Source organism: Homarus americanus, unplaced genomic scaffold, assembly GCF_018991925.1.
Source record: "Homarus americanus isolate GMGI-L3 unplaced genomic scaffold, GMGI_Hamer_2.0 scaffold50281, whole genome shotgun sequence".
Taxonomy (NCBI): Eukaryota; Metazoa; Arthropoda; class Malacostraca; order Decapoda; family Nephropidae; genus Homarus; species Homarus americanus.
Genome location: NW_024742338.1, coordinates 1497462 through 1520150, shown reverse-complemented (window position 1 = coordinate 1520150; position 22689 = coordinate 1497462). Strand labels below are relative to the sequence as shown.

At 44.2% G+C, this 22689-nt stretch overlaps 1 protein-coding gene across 1 annotated transcript in view; it reads right to left on the bottom strand.

Moving 5' to 3' along the window:
* LOC121876850 overlaps positions 1-14225 on the bottom strand; it is a 242024-nt gene extending 227799 nt beyond the window's left edge. The window contains exon 1 of the mRNA XM_042382317.1: positions 13915-14225. The gene's annotated coding sequence lies outside the window, so the exon portion shown is untranslated. The remainder of the gene's footprint in view (positions 1-13914) is intronic.
* Positions 14226-22689: the final 8464 nt, after the last annotated feature.

The window sequence follows — 22689 nt, the reverse complement described above, 5'->3', positions numbered from 1 at the left end:
GGTGGTGAATGGTGATGGTGTGATGGTGCATGGTGGTGAATGGTGATGGTGGTGAATGGTGATGGTGAATGGTGGATGGTGAATGGTGATGGTGGTGAATGGTGTGATGGTGGTGAATGATGGTGGTGGTGAATGGTGATGGTGGTGTAGATGGTGGTGGTGGTGAATGGTAAATGGCATATAAGATGGTGTGGTGGTAGTGATGATAATGAATGGTGGTGGTGGTGATGAATGGTGATGGTGATAAATGGTGGTAGTGATGATAATGAATGGTGGTGGTGAATGGTGATGGTGGTGAATGGTGATGGTGGTGGTGAATGGTGATGGTGGTGGTGAATGGTGATGGTGGTGAATGGTGATGGTGGTGAATGGTGATGGTGGTGGTGGTAGTAACGACAGTAGAGGTGGTGATGATAATGATGAATCCACTACGAATCTTCCCGTAAACAGTAGCTAGTTTATTGCGCACCCTCAAACTCATCCTGTGAGCTGTAGCGCAAAAAAATAAGTATCACAGAGTCGAGGTCACAAAGGGCGTTTTATCTGACCCCCCCAGTGTTGGTGAGTGCTACAGAGTATTTTATGTACATTGTTTGTTTATTTGTGTACTGTAGGAGTTACCTTATAGATACAAAATGTGGATATTGTTTTAATATTATCAGCCATCTTGCCATCAGTGTTGTGCCATTATAATAAAGAGGAAGTTTGGATCTGTCACTGAAATATTTCCTAAAAGGTCCTTTTGTTTGTGAGAGAGAGAGAGAGAGAGAGAGAGTGGGTGGGTGATGGTATGTGGTATAGCTCACAAGGTCGCCACTAGGGGACGACCTACGAAGCACCACTACTACTACTACTACCACCACCATCACCATCACCATCACCACCATCACCACCACCACCACCACCAGCACCTCCACACCATCACCATCACCACTACCCCCCCAACACCCCCACTACCACCACCGCAAACAAAAAGAGAGAGAGAGAGAGAGAGAGAGAGAGAGAGAGAGTGTGGGTGGGTGATGGTATGTGAGGTATAGCTCACAAGGTCGCCACTAGGGGACGACCTACGGCACCATCTACCACCATCACCACCTCATCACCACCACCACCCCCACTACCACCATCACCCTGCCACCACCAACACCCCCTACCACCACCGCAACAAAAACAAACTTCAACACTCAACAGCCACTCTAAGGCAGTGTGTGTGTGTGTGTGTGTGTGTGTGTGTGTGTGTGTGTGTGTGTGTGTGTGTGTGTGTGTGTGTGTGTGTGTGTGTGTGTGTGTGCTTCTAAGGTTATCATTATTGTTCTCGTGATTTAGAGATCAAATTAACGAGGCCCTGTGATTGAAGATTAATGACCCTGTGATTTAATGATGATACTTAATGAATTTTTTGTGATTCAATGCCGGAAATTCAATTATCATTTGTAATTTAACGATGAAGAAATTATAAAAAACAGTTAAATAAATTAATCTCACTGTGATTTAATAACCTACATAAGGAAAATATCACAGATATTGTCTCTAAATTCAGGTAAAAATCACTAATTACCTCTAAATTCAGGTAAAAAATCACTAATTATCCCTAAATTCAGGTAAAAATCACTAATTACCTCTAAATTCAGGTAAAAAATCACTAATTGCTTCCAGAATTCAGGTAACGAAGGACCTCACCTGCCTGTTACTAAGGGGCCAGTCTCTTTCTCACAACAACACTGATCTCAGTCTACACAGCTTAACACCTGATAACCCTTGATAGTTCTCTCTCTCTCTCTCTCTCTCTCTCTCTCTCTATCTCTCTATATATGCTATATCTTTCTGCCTCTCTTATCTCTCCGTAGGCCCAGAAAGCTCTCAAATCTGTAGAGAGAGAGAGAGAGAGAGAGAGAGAGAGAGAGAGAGAGAGAGAGAGAGAGAGAGAGAGAGAGAGAGAGAGAGAGAGAGAGAGAGAGAGAGAGAGACCCACACACCCCCAAAATACATATCCCACTCTTTTTACATATATATTACCCTATAATTCTTTCTCAAAATACACACACACACACACACACACACACACACACACACACACACACACACACACACATCACATATACAGAACACATATATCACAAACCTCATATACGCGGATCATATACTGAGGTTCATATCTTTAAAACACATACGGTATATATTACTTCATGATATAATTTGGATATATAGTAATAGTATGTCCACATATCCACATACTGTAATTACCACATATCCACAGCATATAATTATTCACATGACATTTATCCCCTCTTCCCTCCCTCCCCCACATCCTAGAGTGACACCGTGACACCCACATAAGGCGAGTGAGTGACACAACTGACACCTAGCAGACTACTGTGTCACTCAAGGTCACCCAGTCACTCATCTGATATGGGTCATGGAAATGGGTCATGGTCACTCAGAAAATGGGTCATGGTGGTGAGGCAGGGGTGCTGGTGGTAGAGTGGTACCGCTTTTGCCTTCGCAAGCGAGATGTCACGGGTTCGATTCCCGGGCCGGTGGAAGTTGTCTGGACACACTTCCTAGCCCCCATTAGTCCCTGTTCACCTAGCAGTACAGTAGGTACCTGGTGTAAGTCGAAAGTTGCGAATTCGTATTCAGGGACAAGTTGTTGGAGCTTCCAATAACTTGATGACATAAACCATTGACTCTTCAGGCTTCTACGCCCATAACTCATGAGGCATAAAAGGCAAGCATGAACTTAGCATGCTTCCCTGTTGGGCGCTGTAAACGCTTCTGCGCTTCACCTTACACAAGGATGTAGGGGAGTGCCCAATAAAAAATAATAAAAAAAATGGTGGTGAGGACATGGGTGGGTGGTGAGGACATGGGTGGGGTGGTGAGGACATAGGTTGGTGAGAACATGGGTGGTTGGTGGAGACATGGGTGGGGTGGTGGAGGGGCATGGGTGGTAGATGGACATGGTGGGGTGGTGAGGACATGGGTGTGGGTGAGGACATGGGGTGGGGTGGGAGGACATGGGTGGGTGGTGAGGACATGGGTGGGTTGGTGAGGACATAGGTGGGGTGGTGAGGACATAGGTGGGTGGTGAGGACATAGGTGGGTGGTGAGGACATAGGTGGGTGGTGAGGACACGTGTACAGACAACACTGGCGCCACTCACTCACCCAGCAACACCGACCAGCCCGAAGGCCGTACAACACTCCTCCGACTCTCTGTCCTCTCATCCCACTCCCTCTCATATCTCTCTCTTCCCTCTCATATCTTTATCTGCCCTCTCATATCTTTATCCGCCCTCTCATCCCCCCCTCTCTGCCCTCTCATCCCTCTCCTTGTCGTCTATTACATCTCTTTACCCTCTCATCCTTCTCCCCGCCCTCTCATACCTTTCCCTGCCCTCTTATCTCACTTCCTTCCCTCTCATTCCACTCCCTACCCTCTCATAACCAGCTCGAAGACGATCACCCACAATAACTAGCCCAGGACACAACTTGAACACACTATTGGCTATTTTGTTCTTCTATTTCCGAACTATTAATCTGCCTTCTATTTATCGTTATTTTTCCTTTCTTTCTCTACAAAAAAGTGGTAGTGCCAGGTAGGGAGGGTGGGGACGGGGAGTGGTCGTAGTGGCACTCATGGGTCGTAGTAGTAATGCCAGGTAGGGAGGGGGTGGTCTTGGGTGGCACTCATGGGTCATAGTAGTGCCAGGTCGTAGTGGCGGACGCAGTGATTGCTCACCCCCCTCACCCTTAATTAACCATCTCTGGCGAAAACCCTCATTGACAAAACTAGTATGCAAAATTATACCCTATTTGACCACAGTGGATAAAATGACGACCTGTAAGAGTGTATGCAACGACCTGTAAGTATATAATGACTAGCAAGGGTGTGTGACGACCTGTAAGTGTATAACGACCAGCAAGGGTGTGTGACGACCTGTAAGAGTGTATGTAACGACCTGTAAGTACATAACGACCAGCAAGGTAGTGTGACGACCTGTAAGAGTGTATGTAACGACCTGTAAGTATATAACGACAAGCAAGGTTGTGTGACGACCTGTAAGAGTGTATGTAACGACCTGTAAGTATATAACGACCAGCAAGGGTGTGTGACGACCTGTAAGAGTGTATGCAACGACCTGTAAGTATATAACGACCAGCAAGGGTGTGTGACGACCTGTAAGAGTGTATGCAACGACCTGTAAGTATATAACGACCAGCAAGGGTGTGTGACGACCTGTAAGTATATAACGACAAGCAACGGTGTGTGACGACCTGTAAGAGTGTATGTGACGACCTGTAAGTATATAACGACCAGCAATGGTATGTGTGACGGGATAGTGTTTTCTACAATAGAGAAACGACCACCGGTGCCAAAATAAACCAGGTCACTTCTTAACGTCTACGTGGTGTGTGCGCCTCTGTGTGTACCTGTGTGTGCGCGTTGTTTGTCTGTGTACGTCTCTGATGGTATACACAGTAGAATCATCCTTGATACGCTCCATAATTTTAAACAATCTAAAAGACCATTATACATGACGTGGTGCCCCCAGTCGACCCAGCTGCAGACAGAATGCGTACCAGACTTCCTGCTTGGGGGGGGGGGGGGAAGAGTCTCAAATGCACAATATTACGACCCGTACAAAATATAAAATACCTTGAATAAGAGGAAGTGAAAGCACAACATGGCTTCCCTTCCCCTTTGCTCCCCCTCCCTCAAAAAACCCTCCCTTCATTACCCTGTGTAAGAGAGAGAGAGAGAGAGAGAGAGAGAGAGAGAGAGAGAGAGAGAGAGAGAGAGAGAGCTGTGAGTCACGGAAACTACGAAACAACGGAGTGTGGCTTCTTGGTGGGCACTGAGCCATGGGGCGGCACCCACACTACACCAAAGCACCAGCTTGGCACTATGATGCTTAATTAAGGTGGGTCGGGGGGGTGCCTTTTGTGTGTGTGAAGTTACCTATTTATTTCTCCTCCACTACACGGATGTGGTTTGGGTATCTGCCCGTGCCCATGTTGGTCCCCTGAAAAAAAGCAATTATTCAAGTTTACCCACCCACACACACACAATGTTTTTGTTAGAGTCAATACCAGTACCCAATGTTGTCTCCTGATTGGTGCTGCTCTGTGTCTGGATATGGTGTAGTCTTAGTATAATAGTGAGGAAATCTTAGTAGAGTCTTAGTGAGGTAGAGTCTTAGTATAATAATGTGGTAGAGTCTTATTGAGGTAAAGTCTTTGTGAGGTAGAGTCTTAGCCAAAAACGCAACGCATTCTTACACCTCCACTAAAGAGGAAGACTCATCCTTCTCGTCTCTGTGAAGTTGGTCTCGGGCAATGCAAAAATTCCACCAAATACTCATACATCAACGTCACATACACACACACACACACACACACACACACACACACACACACACACACACACACACACACACACACACACAGAAGACAATAAAATTAGAACTTGTAACTAAGAACGTGAAGACTTGCACCAGCTACTATACCACTGTCGACACAACACTCTGGCAGACGTTGCTGAAGTAATAAAGAAACTTAGCTTAGATAGATAGATATTCAGTAAAATCGTCATAGAAGTTTATAGTGATTCAACGTATATATAGACAATACAGGTATATATCTCAGCATGTACAGTATATAGGCAGTACAGGTGCATAAGAACGGAGGAAACTGCAGCTGGTCTACTGACCCATATACTGGGCAGTCCAGTTTACACCCAACCCCTATAGCTCATATATCCGCCCAACCTTTATTTGAAGCTATCCAGCGTATTGGAATTAATGATGATGTTTGGTAACTTGTTCCATTCATCCACTACTCGATTTCCAAACCAATATTTACCTATGTCGCGCCTAAATCTAAATTTGTCTAATTTAAAACCATTGCTACGAGTTCGCTCCTGGTTGGATAGTTTGAGTTCATACAAAGGATTGTTAGTTACAAGACTAGCGAGGTCATCCTAAAACTACATCTTGCGCTTGTTAGACCTCACTTGGATTACGCAGTTCAGTTCTGGACACCGTACTACAGAATGGATATAAAATCCGTAGAAAGAATTCAGAGAAGAATGACAAGACTAATCCCGGGCATTAGGAACCTTGAGTACAGAGGCAGGTAAAAACATCTTCATTTGTACTCCCTCGAGAAACGTAGAGTGAGGGGCGATATGATCAAGGTGTATAAATGGAACTCAAGGCCAAACAAAGGTGATATAACAATTCTTATCCAAATTGGTATAGTATATACATGCATACATACGAGTACATACATACATACATGTGATATAAGCGCTATAATGCACACAGTTTACCTAGTTTACCCAGGATATTGCAGTAAAAGACGCGAGTAATGTGGGACGCGCGAGGGTCGGAGGGGGAGGGGGAGGGGAGCAAGGCTTTGTTGTTGTTGTGCCCCGCGGGTGAAATTTTGGCGGGCCCGAGCTACCTGATGGCGCCTCCGTTACTTCACACTTGGCACTATAGTCTGATTACCTATTGGCACTATAGTCTGATTACCTATTGGCACTATAGTCTGGTTACCTGAAACTGATGATATAGAATAAGACAAAAAAACCAACTTTGAGCTTATAGGCATACTGCTAATCCTATTGAGCCCACACACACACACACACACACACACACACAGCACAAGGTATTATAAGGATGATTCGTAGTAGTAAATAACTTTGAGCTTAAGTCAACGAGGTGGGTTTATACACACAGCCAGAGTTAACACCAAGAGGAGGATTATTATTACGCAACATTAAAGTCCTGTTGTCGTATTAGCGAGAGATACTTTTATCATTGGTGTGTGTGTGTGTGTGTGTGTGTGTGTGTGTGTGTGTGTGTGTGTGTGTGTGTTGTTGTGTGTGCTCATTGTACACCTCAAACAATACCCATAATTTTCTTTATTTATATTTAACTGGTGATGGTGGTGGTGGTAGTGATGATGGTGGTGGTAGTGATGGTGGTGGTGGTGGTGGTAGTGATGGTGGTGGTGGTGATAGTGGTAGTAATGATGGTGGTGTTGATCGAGGAGGTGGTGATTATGATGAAGAAAATGATGATGACGATGATGACGATGGTGATGACGATGGTGATGACGATGATGATGACGATGGTGATGACGATGGTGATGGTGATAATGATGATGATGGTGATAATACACGAATATAAAATCAACCTGGTCTTTCTTATACAGTGAAAAATAGACACATCATTATTTAAGCCTCAATAAGCACACGTTTGTTGTCGCAGTCAGGAAGGAGCACAGATCTGGGATGTGTGGATGGGTTAGGTTAGGTTGGAGGGGGGGGAAGGGAAGGGGGAGAAGGGAGAAGTATGAGAGAGTGGAGGACAAAACCCACGTTATCCCCTCATGATCAACACCCAGGAGCCTTTGTGCAAAATAAACGACCTTGACACACACACACACACACACACACACACACACACACACACACACACACACACACGAGGCCGCCAGTAACGCGTGCGCAGCGAGGCCCAGCGTGCGACACCGAGTACACACCTCCCTTGTGATGGATGGAGCAGTCGGGAAAAGTCAGAACCACAGATGTATTTCATTTTGTTGAGCACATTTACCAGTCCTCCACTTGTCCTTCTAACTCACATTATCAGTCTTATAGAAATCTTCCTCCTGCTCCTCAAACTCCCTCTCAGTAGTCAGCTTCAGATCCTGGGCAGTCCAGTTTACACCCAACCCCTATCGCTCATATATCCGCCCAACCTTTATTTGAAGCTACCCAGCGTGTTCGAGTTAATGATGATGTTTGGTAACTTGTTCCACTTATCCACTACTCGATTTCCAAACCAGTGTTTACATATCTCGCGCCTCAATCTAAATTTGTCACCTGGGGCCAGATCAAGGCTGTACTGTATGTAGGTGAGGATGGTTGAGTTACTCGAAACCAAAGCCGTGAATAAATAGACTTGTGTGTGTGGCGGAGTGTAAGGACCAATACAGTGTCGTGTAGTAGTAGTAGTAGTAGTAGTAGTAGTAGTAGTAATAGTGGTAGTGGCATATGCTGATGACCTTACAGGAGCAGGAAAAGTGGAGGGCACCAAAAAGTGGTGGGACTTGGTAACATCGCGAGGTCCACAAATAGGGTACCACCCAAACGCCAGCAAGTCCTTCCTCATCGTGAAGCCAGAACATTATGAACGGGCAATGGAGGTTTTTGGCGGAAGTGAGGTCAAAATAACTAAGGACGGCCAAAGACATCTAGGCGCAGTAATTGGCACTACGGACTTCAAGACCGAGTACGTAGCGGGAAAGGTGAATGAGTGGGTTCGTGAAATTCAAGCTCTGTCTGAGATTGCTAACACAGAGCCACATGCGGCCTTTGCTGCATTCACCCATGGAGTCAAGCATCGTTGGAACTACCTGATGCGTACCATCCCTGAGATCGGACCCCTCCTCCACCCTCTGGAAGAAGTTATCAGTGTCAATTTCATTCCTAAATTAGTGAAACACCCTGACTTAACCCCAGCAGAAAGAGCACTTCTTGCACTTCCACCTTACACCTGGCCCACACCACCTTACACCTGGCCCACACCACCTATAGTATCACCATGAACTAACGTATACAGTAAGGAATCCTCCAACTATGACCACAGGGTCGAGGGGTGCCAACGATGCCAAGTCTGCTATGTGTCACCTGTTGCCCACGATTACATAGGTATGGCACTGTGAACTTTACCTGGCCCTCGTGTTGGGTTAGTTACTATGGCTGTCGCGTGTGTGTGTGGGGGGGGCACTGAGTCTTATTCTTCTTAGTGTTTGGTAGTTGATATGACTGCAGAGAGAGAGAGAGAGAGAGAGAGAGAGAGAGAGAGAGAGAGAGAGAGAGAGAGACACAAGAAAATATGAGAGGCGGGAAACAAAAATGAATGGCCTCTTCCTAAAACTACTTCGGTAAACCAACAGACTTCAGACATGCTATAAGTAAGAGTCGCTCGGCGCCCCTGTCCCTAAAGCAGCTCAAGGGGTGGCGGGCGGCGGGAGGGTGATTACTAGGTTAGCCTCTCAGTGTACGATAGTAATTTTACAAAGTTAATTGTCGTAGTGGTAGGGAGGTAGGAGTGGGGGTATGAAGGTCAGTAGGAGGTACCTCATACCCTTATACCCACTTTATGCAAGGTTAACTAGGGGTATCGATACCTCATAGTCTTGTACCCACCCCGTGTAATATAGTCTGTCAAGGGTACCTCATACCATGCACCCTGTGTAACTACGACAGACTGCGCCACACCAAGATAACGACCAGCGGGGCCCTGTGTTGCGTTGGACATCAGTGACGCTCTAACTAACGGGTTTTTAAGTACTTAGTTCTGTGACGCATATACGCCCGAATGAAGGATTCCCAGAAGCTTTTATGCGTCAAACTTTCCTCCTAAGTGAAGATGCAGACACGCAGCACTAATGTCCAAAATAAAATCTCATGAACACTAGGTTCGGTTAGGTTAGGTCAGGTTAGGTTAGGTTAGGTTAGGTTAGGTTAAGTTAGGTTAGGTTAGGTTAGGTTAAGTTAGGTTAGGTTAGGTTAGGTTAGGTTAGCAGTAGGGTGTTTACTCATCAGACGAAACAAGTTGGGGTTCCTAATCTTCATGATAGCCGACGAAATTAAAATTGTGGGCCAGGTGTAAGGTGGTATGATATAAGTACCACGCCAGCTGGGGGTCAGGTGTGAGGGGGGGCTCAACTATCCCAGGATGTAGCGGCCGAATTCCTCCCTCCACTGTTTGTTTACACTTCCTTTCCATCAAGGCCTCAACAGATCGCCTCGGAGACTAAATCAACAACCTAACCTAACCAATCTAAGCCTAACCTAACCTAACCTAACCTAACCAATCTAAGCCTAACCTAACCTAACCAATCTCAGTCTAACCTAACCTAACCAATCTCAGTCTAACCTAATCTTGTTAACCTTGACTATACTGAGCTAACCAATGGAGGGATATCCACACTGACCACCTCCCTCACCTGTCTTGGCCAAATCTAGGTGGGACAGCTATACACAATTACACGTGTGACTTACAGGTATAGTTGACACACACACACACACACACACACACACACACACACACACACCGTGATTGCCGCATCCTCCCACTCCTCGAATTAGGGGGATAACAGCTTAACTGGTTCACAAAAGAGGAGAGGGTAGATATACCTTCCTCCCCCTACCCTCCCACACCTTCTCCCTCACCTCTGCCCCTGTGCTTGATACATTACGCCACGTCCACGTAACTCACACCCCCCTGTGTGTGTGTGTGTGTGTGTGTGTGTGTGTGTAATAATGATAATAATAGCTGGGTTTTAAGGTTCAGTACTCCACTATAATGTAATCAACTTACCTGTAATTCTGTACAACGTTACCTGGTTGTAACCTTCGAATGCCGGTTATATACGAACAGTGACTTTTTGACCGCGAGAATAAATAGGGAAAGACTCGATAAATTAGCCAGTAAATGTTGACTTCTCCCATTATTATTATTAATAGTAGTAGTAGCAGCAGTAGTAATAGTAGTAGTAGTAGCAGCAGTAGTAATAGCAGCAGTAGTAATAGTAGTAATAGCAGCAGTAGTAATAAGATGCTTCTACACCAGACTATAGCTGAGGTTAAGGTGTTATCAGCAGCAGCAGGCCAGAAGTTATACGGTGGCCTGGTCGAGGTGTCGTCTCTACTCCGCCGTGTCTCAACAAAACAGCATCATCGGCGCCTAACACAACAATTCCTAAACATAACTCTAAGGCAACAATCATTCAATGCCACATAGATCTACGGCTTAATTAACTAGTCTAAGGTAGATACTTTTATATTTGGATAGTTAGGGAATACAATGATGGAGGAGGTATGGCTATGAGGGAAAGTTGAAGGCCATATTAGAAGAAAATAGTAGTAATAGTAGTAGTAGTAGTAGTAGTAGTAGTAGTAGTAGTAGTAGTAGTAGTAGTAGTAGTAGTAGTGGTAGTGGTAGTAGTAGTAGTAAACACACCTAAACCTCTACTAAACCACAGGTAACTCCACCACCCTATACAAACCCCTCAACCACCATACCTTACCTGTGTATACCTGATTCCCTTATCACCTTCCACCCCCCCACTCTCACCTCCCACAACCCCCCCCCCCAATCCCCCCTCCTTATCTCTATTATCCTCTGTTAGCGACCTACCCCTCACCACAACACCCTTCACGCCTCTAAATTCCACCCCCTTTCCCCTACTACAGGTCAATTCTCCAGCCACGATACACTTACTCCTCCTCACCAATCTTTTCCTTCGTGATTCTCATGGTACATTGAACCAAACTTGTTCTATAATAATAATAATAATAATAATAATAATAATAATAATAATACACACAATAATAATAACAATAATAATAATAATAATAATAATAATAATAATAATAACAATAATAATAATAATAATAAAAAATTATAAATTTTAAATAATAATAATAATAATAATGTTCTCTTGGTTTTGTTTTTCTTCTGTTCGTTGGTATTGTTTTTGTTGATGAGAGAGAGAGAGAGAGAGAGAGAGAGAGAGAGAGAGAGAGAGATACTTAAAACTAAACCCCCCAAAAAACGTACATAGACTTAAAGCAATACACAAGGAAATAGGAGAGAAAGTAATAAATAAGGAGGAAGGAGAGAAAGTACGGTAATGAAGAACCCTGAATCCCTAACAACCGATTCCAAAAACCCGAACCCGAATCCTGAATCCTGAATCCTAAAACCTGAACCTCGACACCTGAATCCATGTAATCAAACCCCGACACCCGAACCCACATAATCGAACCCCGACACCCGAATCCACGAAATCGAACCCCGACATCGTACTCAAGGGTTTATGCCATCGTACTCAAGGGGTTCACTTATAGTACTCAATTGGTTAAGTCATTCTACACAATGGGTCAAATCACCGAACTCAAGAAGGGTTAAGTCCTACTTGTATTGAAGGAGCAATGTCATCGTGCTCAATGGACTCAAGTCTTTGTACTCAGGTGGTTGGCATCGCACTCAAGTAATTAATCATGTGACGGGATCCTTCAAGAGCTCTATATCTCACATACACATAAGCCATCTGACCTACTTCATGGTGTGTGTGTGTGTGTGTGTGTGTGTGTGTGTGTGTGTGTGTGTGTGTGTGTGTGTGTGTGTGTGTTTTTTAGTGTATTTGTGTGTATGTTAGTCATTTAGGTCATGTTTAACCATCTCTATATTTTGTCTCCTAACTGGTGCTAAGTGAAGGTATCTAGTTAAGGTAGAGTCTCAGTGTTAATTTTGTCTCCTAACTGGTGCTAAGTGAAGGTATCTAGTTAAGGTAGAGTCTCAGTGTTAATTTTGTCTCCTAACTGGTGCTAAGTGAAGGTATCAAGTTAAGGTAGAGTCTCAGTGTTAATTTTGTCTCCTAACTGGTGCTAAGTGAAGGTATCTAGTTAAGGTAGAGTCTCAGTGTTAATTTTGTCTCCTAACTGGTGCTAAGTGAAGGTATCTAATTAAGGTAGAGTCTCAGTGTTAATTTTGTCTCCTAACTGGTGCTAAGTGAAGGTATCAAGTTAAGGTAGAGTCTCAGTGTTAATTTTGTTTCCTAACTGGTGCTAAGTGAACGTATCTAGTTAAGGTAGAGTCTCAGTGTTAATTTTGTTTCCTAACTGGTGCTAAGTGAAGGTATCTAGTTAAGGTAGAGTCTCAGTGTTAATTTTGTCTCCTAATGGTGCTAAGTGAACGTATCTAGTTAAGGTAGAGTCTCAGTGTAAGTATAACCCCCCTAACTGGTAAGAACCGAACATATCTAGATAACATGGCGCCTTGGTTTAACTTTGTCATTACTGCTTTGTCAATCACTGTGTTCCTAACTTACTATCAATCATTTAAGGGAATTCTCATAGCTTCACTTACGGGAAATCTTTACCATAAGAGCTTTTGAAAATCTGAGTGTTTAATATGACGAGGTTGTTAAGGATATTGGCGAGTGTGGCGCCTCCTTATCCACACAGGTCTGTACTGGCAATATCCACTGTGAGTTATGTTGTTTGTTGAGAGTCTACATGGAAAGATACGGTTGTTCTCTCTTTCTCTCTCTGTCTCTCGTCTGTACTGGCAATATCCACTGTGAGTTATGTTGTTTGTTGAGAGTCTACATGGAAAGATACGGTTGTTCTCTCTTTCTCTCTCTGTCTCTCTTACTGTTTTATCTCACTCTATTTCCTTCTCCACTTTCTCTTTTCCTCTGTACCTATGTTGTTTTTGCTTCTCTGCCTTTCACTCTTATATATATATTGTTATCTGTCTCTCTCTCTCTCTCTCTCTCTCTCTCTCTCTCTCTCACCTTTATTCGATTGTATCCCCTCTTCTCTCTCTCCCTCTCTATTCTATTTATCCCATCTTCTCTCTCCCCCTCTCTATTCTATTTATCCCATCTCCTCTCTCTCTCTCTCTCCCAGTATTTACACACCCCCCCACACTCCTCCTCCTCCCCCACTCTGCCGAAGCTCTTGACGGGTAAACCACCAACTCTTCCTTGTTGGTGAAGGTTACGACAACACAGGAAGGATGACACCCAGCCCTCACCCTGGCTGCCATCCTACCAGCATCTTCCTCACTCTCCTGGGTAACTACTCACGTCATTCGATAATATAAACTACTAACCATGATGGATGTTACTACCCTCATTGACACTGTTATCCTACCAGCATTCTCCTCCACCTCTAGGGTAACTACGCATGTCACCTGGTAAACACAGACCTTGGGATGGATGATGGATGCAAGTGCCATCCACCAGCACCAGTATCACCCGCCACCCCCAGCATCACCCAGCGTCAATACGTAACTGCGTAGGGTTACGTCATCTGACTTACCTTGGCGTAGCGATGGTAGGGTCTTCCCTCGCCTAAACACCACGCGCGCGCTACGATCCACGTCTGCGCTAACGCTTTTAAATCTCCACCTCCTTTCTTCTTGAACCTCTTTCACTATTATCAAGAGACTGTAAACTAACACTTGATGTGATTGACAGACTGTAACACTTGGCCCACTAATACACTAACAGGGACGGAGCTCTGCGATAGTGTGGACACGCGCGGGTATTGTCACCGAGCGAGTGAGTGTGTGATGAGTGGAGGACGTGGGTGTGGCAGCAGTGTACAGGACCACAGCTGATAGTGCACTGGCTGGTGTGCTGTTGTGGTGGCCCCTCTTAGCTGCCACACACACACGCACACCCGCAGCTGACCTCTCTCATACAACTCATTGCTAATAGGTTATGGCGTGATGGCTACATTTGTGTGTGTGATATATGCATGTGTGTGTGTGTGTGTGTGTGTGTGTGTGTGTGTGTGTGTGGGTGATCACAAGCATACACACACTACACTGGATAAGACTTGAAAGAATCAGGTGTCTCTCTCTCTCTGAATAAATAACTAGACGGTTATCTTCAGCCCACCAACACAACTTTTGACCTCAAACTCTCCTAACCCCAATGAGTACGACGACTTAACCCCTTGAGTACATTGACTTAACCCCTTGAGTACGATAGCTTAACCCCTGGAGTACGGTGATCTATTGAACACGGGGAGGGTCACCGTACTCATGGGTGCTAAGTCATCGTACTCAAGGGGTTAAGTCATCGTACTCAAGGGGTCAAGTCGTCGTACTCAAGGGGTTAAGTCATCGTACTCAAGGGGTCAAGTCGTCGTACTCAAGGGGTTAAGTCATCGTACTCAAGGGGTCAAGTCAATCGTATTCAAGGATAGAAGACTTTGACTATATATATATACAGTATATATATATATATATATATATATATATATATATATATATATATATATATATATATATATATATATATATATATATAGAGAGAGAGAGAGGGGGAAGCCAATGACCAAAACGATAGACATACTGTAGATAAACAGACAAGACAAAAACATAGATAGATAGTTAAAATGATAATAGATAGATAAAGAAGGATAAACGCACACACACACACACACACACACACACACACACACACACACACACACACACACACACACACACACACACACACTCTCTCAGACACACACACACACACACACACACACACACACACACACTCTCTCTCTCTCTCAGACACACGCACATTCTCTGCCTGTCACACACACACACACACACACACACACACACACAGACACACACACACACACACACACACACACACACACACACACACACACACACACACACACACACACACACACACCTCTCTCTCAGATACATACACATTCTCTGCCTCTGTCTCACACATACACACACACACACACACACACACACACACACACACACACACACACACACACATGTTTAAACTGCGTATCAGAGTCACATTCAGGTCACGTTAGTAGGACCAGCTGTTAGTGGGCGAGGCTTGGTTCACGTTGCTCGCTCTCAGGTTCTTCCTCACTACACTAGGAGGAGGCCCTCACTGGTCACCCCTCTGTACTATACCCCCCACCCCCTTGTACTGTAGCGCCCCTTGTACTGTACCGCCCCTTGTACTGTAGCGCCCCTTGTACGCCCCTGCGCCCCCACTGTACCGCCCCTTGTACTGTACCGCCTCCTTGTGCTGTACGCCCCTTGTACTGTACGCCCCTTGTGTGTACCGCCCCTTGTACTGTACGCCCCCTTGTACCTGTACGCCCCTTGTACTGTAACTGTACCGCCTCCTTGTACTGTACCGCCATTTGTAACTGTACCACATCCTTGTACTGTACCGCCCCTTGTACTGTACCGCCCCCTTGTACTGTACCGCCCCTTGTACTGTACCGCCATTTGTAACTGTACCACACCTTTTAAATGAGACACTCTATGTAATTTTTCTTGTTCGGCTGGAAGGACAAATCGCTACCATGCCTCACAGGCCCTAAAGCAAACCTAACCTAACCTAACGTAAACCTAACGTAAACCTAACGTAAACCTAACGTAACCTTACCTAACCTAAACCTGCCCTAACCTAACCTAACCAAATCATTAAAACTGGGACCTATGAGGACAAAATCTCAATCCTCAAGGCTGAGTTTGGGTTGGCGCCTGTTAGGACTGGGGCCCATCTGACAAGCCAGCTCTGGATTGGTGTGTCGAAGAACTAGGAATTACCTCACTTTGGTAAACTGTATGTATCTCTCCCTGTATCTCCTCAATCTCTCCCTGTATCCCCTGTATTTCTCCCTGTATCCCCTGTATCTCCTCAATCTCTCCCTGTACCCACTGTATTTCTCCCTATATCTCCCCAGTCTCTCCCTGTACCCACTGTATTTCTCCCTGTATCCCCTGTATTTCTCCCTGTATCTCCCCAGTCTCTCCCTGTATCCCCTGTATTTCTCCCTGTATCTCCCCAGTCTCTCCCTGTATCCACTGTATCTCTCCCTGTATCTCCCCCAGCAAAGTATCGAATAACGTTACAGTGAAACCCCAAAGGTCATTCATTTTGTTGACAGTTTATGAGCAAGTTGGTGCGACTCCTGTGTGTGTGTGTGTGTGTGTGTGTGTGTGTGTGTGTGTGTCTCAGTGGTATGTGTGTGCGTCTCAATGGTATGTGTGTGAGTCTCAGTGGTATGTGTGTACGTCTCAGTGGTATGTGTGTGTGTCAGAGGTATGTGTGTGTGTCAGAGGTATGTGTGTGTGTGTGTGTGTGTGTGTGTATGTCTGTGTGCGCCCGTGTGTGTATGTGCGTGTGTGTGTGTGTGTGGTGACGTAACAACTGGATTCACACTGCAGGTAGGTAAAGAATACGACGGACACCTGAACTACGATTCCCAAAAGACCTTAAGTTATTTTTTTTCTCGCAAGTGGAAAAGAATCTCATCTGTCCCTCACGTACACTACAGCACAAAATAATATTCAATATGGCGTCGATATTGTGCTGAGACTCTACTGTCAATAGATAAAAGTTCTCTTGTCCCTATATGATGGTTAGGTGGAAAGGTTAGGTTAGGTTAGAGTTAGTTGGATTACTTTGAGTTAGGTTAGGTTGATTTGATATGTTAAGTGAAGGTATCTAGTTAAGGTAGCGTCTCAACATCATTATCGTGTTATAGCTTAAGTCTCGGGTGAGTGTTCCTCCATTTTCACTTACGAGGAAACATTTCTCCTAAGATCCTGTGAGAACATACACCCAGGACCCCAGCATCAGTGTGGTGGTGGAGAGGCCGAGGAGAGAGCGTCTGAACCACTTTACACTCCTACATGTGGTCTTGTTTAGGATCAACTGGAAATAGGAGAATGCATCTGACTACGGTTGGGTTCAGGAGCAATTTGGCAGCCATCTCAGTGCAGTGGAGTTAGGGAGGCAATTCGGTGTTCTCTCACAGGAGGAAATTTTAGACGTGAAGAGTCCCGGTGGCGTGCAGTCACTATGGTAACACCGACCCGCAGTGTTAATATGTATAGGAGTCTGTGAAGCTGGTGTGTGTGTGTGTGTGTGTGTGTGTGTGTGTGTGTGTGTGTGTGTGTGTGTGTATGTGTGTGTGTGTGTATGTGTGTGTGTGTGTGTGTGTGTGTGTGTGTGTGTGTGTGTGTGTGTGTGTGTATGTGTGTGTGTGTGTGTGTGTGTGTGTGTGTGTGTGTGTGTGTGTGTGTAGGTCCAGCTCACCAGGGACGTCCAGAGTATACACCAGACTCCAGTATACTGTACAACCGGCAACCATCTCACCAACACCCTGGACAAGTATACAGTGTTGACCTCCTCCCGGTGTGTCTCCTCCCGGCCCGTGCATTGGTCCAACACCCCCCCGATCATGTATTCCACCACACGTCCTCTGGGCCATTAAACGACAGGTCCAGCAGGTTAGACCACTTTGGTACTAACGTCTCTCACACCCTATATAGTCTCAAGACCCACCCACCCACCCACCCTATCCACCATGGAAATTCTGGCCTCTGTTCACAAGAATATTTACAAGCTTCACACAAATCAGAGAGAGAGAGAGAGAGGTAATCTTATGGTGTCTGTCTATTAAATGAGGAAGACAGGGATTATTCTCGTCTTGTCTCGTCGTCTTCGTACAAACAACAAACATTTACATCACACCTCTAATTTTTTGGGTCACTTAATCTGATACTGGCAGACTTGTCCCAACACACCCAGACTCCTTTGTTATCTTACACATAATAATATATTAAGCGGATCACCTGAACATTAACTTATTTCACCTGATAACTAACCACCCTAACGCTAAATTAACCAAACCAAACGTTAACCTAATCCAACCTTAGACAACCTAACGTTACAGGGGCAGATCCAGGTAGGGTCCTGGGGGTTCGGACCTTCCCTTTTCATCAGAAATTCCGATCATTTTTCTTTAATGCAGTATTATACTCAGGCGTTTTCTACTATTGGCCTCAGAATATCTCCTAGTATCAAGTGCACATGGTTTCAAAATGGCTTCAAAATGTCCATAATATTGGTCAGATTTAAAAAAATTACGTCGATTATCTCCCTCTAAGCTTTTTTTACTGTATGTAACAAATCATTTCTGGCCAATGGCTGCTATCCTTCTTCAATAAACCGCTAATAATTAATATTATTATTTAAACACCACACACACGCGGGAGCACTCTGCTTCCTTATGCTCAACAATGATGCCCTAAGAGAAACCCCTGCTCGCTGGAAATATGTCGACGTCTCCACCATTGGGATCAGCGTCAACAATTCTGCTCCCGACGATACCGCCCTTCAGGATTTATTGAACAGTCTCCAAAACTGGGCCACCAACAACCATGTCACCATCAACCATACCAAGACCATGGTTATGCACATCAACCTCTCCTCCGACATTGTCCCACCTCCTTCCATTACTTTAGGTCCGAACACACTCCAGGTTGTAGATTCCACGAAGCTCCTCGGCGTCACCATAGACAACAAACTAAATTGGAAACCACACGTCAGGGAAGTTGTCAAATCCTCCAGTTTCCGTCTCCGCCTCCTCCGCCGACTCAAGTCCCTCGGAGTTCCTGCACCCGAGCTCCTCAGTGTTTACACAACATTCATACTTCCCAAGCTCACCTATGCCTCCCCTACCTGGTCTTCCTCCCTAAATGCCACACAACGTAAACACCTAGAAAAAGTGCAAAAGAGGGCATGCACGATTATTCTCTCCCCTTCCTACTCCACATATCAAGAAGCGCTCAACACATTGACCCTTTCGACTCTCACTGACCGTCACCACGACCTCATCTGCAAATTTGGTAAGAAGCTTCTACACCATCCTCGACACCGGCTCCTACTACCACCTGAGATCCCTAGCCCGAGAATTGCTGTTCGACATCACAACCGCATCCAGCCCATACGTGCACGAACTGATCGCTATAAGAACAGCCCAGTCCCAACCATTGTAAAAATTATCAATAACTTTTAATAAACCAGTGTATTCACTCCCAGTAAATACTACTTCTTGCACTGTCACTATGTTGAAATGCCCTGTAGTTTGAGCTTTTACCCATCTAGTTATTATATATCTTATTTGTATCACTTATGTTACTTGTATATTATTTGTAATTCGAAACCCATTCCCCAAATATGTAACTGTATATTTTCAGCCTTCTGGCTGCCAAGCTCTTTCAATAAACCGTTAATTATTATTATTATTATTATTCATGGCCTTGTTGACAGCGTCGTGGCGCGACAGTTTGCCGCCACCCCCTAATTTTTGGCTTCGGTTAATCACCCTAAATTTGCTTCTTTCATGACCTAACTGATGGAAGTTTATTCACATGAAGGATTTTTTCTTCATCCAACAACTCTTTGATCACCTTTGTTCCCCGGGGATGTTGTAACGGAACTAACAATCATTCAATTGACTCGGGTAAATTAATTTTACCGTCCAACATTCCTGTGAACCCTTAGTGCTGACAAGACACGAAAATGGCCATGATTTTACACCTTCCAGGAATCACCATCAATAGTGCGTAGTAGACGATTACTGCTACATCACTGAGGGGAGGGGAGGGCGGGGCAGGGCGGGGAGGGTCCAAAATAAGTTGCCAGCTACCTATTGCTACACGGGACTTAAGGTTTATACATCAAGAAAGCGACAAGTCAATAATTATGTTCTGCTCATGAACAAAAACTAAATAAAACACACAATGACTGTGGGCATACTCCGAGGCTCGGGTTATAATGCAACGATTAATATAAAATGCTATATGTTTATATGTACACGGTACTAGATGGCATCAGGTGGCAGGTCCCACGTGGTGATGTTGACAACTTGAGGTTGGGTCCACCTGTACCAGTGACATGAACACTTCCTAGTTAACACACCAAGGGCGGAAGATGTCAACGGGAACTGGGCGTAACAATAATGTGTATATATATATATATACCTCACAAACGCAACTGACACTCTTAACCCCATAACATTTGCAGCCGAGCGTATGGTGTTGAAGCGTATGGAGAAACAAGGTTCGGAGAGTGCGTCTTCTCATACGCCGGAGGCACTGAACGACGGGCACAGTGACGCACTTGTCGTTTCATAAGTGATTCTCAGACTCGCTCAAACAAAATAAAAACTACAGTCGTGCAGGTAATTTTTCATCATAACATTGTCAGGGGGAAGTGAACAACTGAATATCCCCTATGTCTGGGGATTTTTTAAATTAATTATTATAGAGATCACTCGATCATAAGTTGGGGTAGCGCCTCTTGTGATGACTATGCACTCTATATATCCCAGGTAGCGCTAGGGTGTTTAATTATCAGGTGATATAAGCTGGAGTTTCTAATCTTCATATGATCCTATTACAGTACAGTACTGTATTTATTAAAATATACTTGAATAATTTGCGGATCTTATATTGCATTTGAAAAACAATTATACTGTAATTCTTCAGCAACTTTAGCAGGTCACCGCCTCTAAGCGATTTCTATGCTACACTGAATTAAACCCACTCATATTGAACTATTCTCATCTCACCAGACACGGGCCAAAGTTTGTCAACGCTCAGTCGTCCATTTCCTGCTTAAATAAGACACGCGGTGACGATTTTTTTTATTTGCAGGAGCTCACACAAGCACAAAGAAGTTACGTACTTGCCAAAGCCTCCACGATGGGAGTTATTTCTAGAATAGGAAAATAAAGATCATTATTTCACATTTCTGACACTGCACAAAAGCTGATAAGGTACAGGGTAAATCATCATCAAACAAAATCTACAAAACTACCAGTGTGTTGGTGTCTCAGTTCTACCTAGTTAAAATATTTGAGTTAATAATTATAAACAACTAGTATTCAAACTAACTACAATCAAATTGAGTACATGAAGCCTAAAGTTATGGAAGCCACGCCGTTTATGCTAACCTGCTATAACTACCAGAGAGAGAGAGAGAGGACCACGTGAAGGTTAAGCATATCAACTTAGTTTATGTTAAGATCAACCTCCCTAAAGCTAATTTTACCGAACCTAAAATAATTTCAGTATAACGCTAACCTAACATAATCTGGTGCTACTATAGCGTGCGGTCTACAAATATTTCTTTGGTCGTAACCTAACCTAACCCACCCAGCTACCGCAAGCGTAAGGGTGTTTAATCACCACATGAAATGAGCTGAGGTATCTAATCTTCATGTGATCCCCACGAAATCATTACAGGGTACCGGGTAACTGAATAAAACAAAATAATACCAGTTATTCTTATCACTGTCAAACAAATGTGCCGAGTCACCGTGTGTTGTCTATTTGTTCACACACTCCCTAAAACGTTAAAGTATACCACATGTACAGTCAGCCAAAGATGCACCGACCCCACCCAATTTTACCTGGCAATACTTGGTAAAGGAAGGCTGTATGTATAGGTAATTGTGATTGGTGGATTTGTTTTCGGCTCTATCACTGTCAGGATAATTATTAAGCAAAGCAAAGGTAGAATTTGTTTTAATAATAAACTATGCATTGTCATTTAAGGTCATGAAGAAAATTATATTAATGAATTTGCAACTCAACTACAACCACAGCTGCCACAAGATTCTCACATCAAATTGTCTTAATTATTTAAACAAATATACGAACATTTGGAAACTTCTCTTGACCTTAAATAACAATGAATTTTTTATTATAAATATGTTACCTTTGGTTTGTTTAATATTTATCCTGACAGTGATAGAGCCGAAAACAGATCCACCACTCACAATTACCTTTACATACAGCCTTCCTTAACCAAGTATTGCCGGGTAAAATTGTGAGCACGAGACCCAGGGTCGGTGCATCTTTGGCTGACTGTACATGACGTTTCAACAAAGTGGCTTTCATTGGTACCAGATATCAAAATAGTACTTTCTGTTTAATATGGCGGTAGGGGGGAGGGGGGTTCTCCGCTAAGAAGTTAGGTAAAGTTAGGTAGGTTTCTTTGGTTGGTCAGGCTATATTAGGTTCTGTGTGTTGTATCGCTTTTATTATTATCACCCAAATAACATTCGCGGAAAAAAATGAACGAAAGAGAGCAAATCCTGGTGGTAGCGTTATTATCTGGCATTAGCTTAGTTTTTAATATTGCGTTTATGACATCCTCACGTCCCATGGGAAGCCTAGTTCGTTTCATCCATTACATTAAGTGCAAGAAAGTAACGTCAGTCAAAACATTAATTTAGGTAAAATTATCG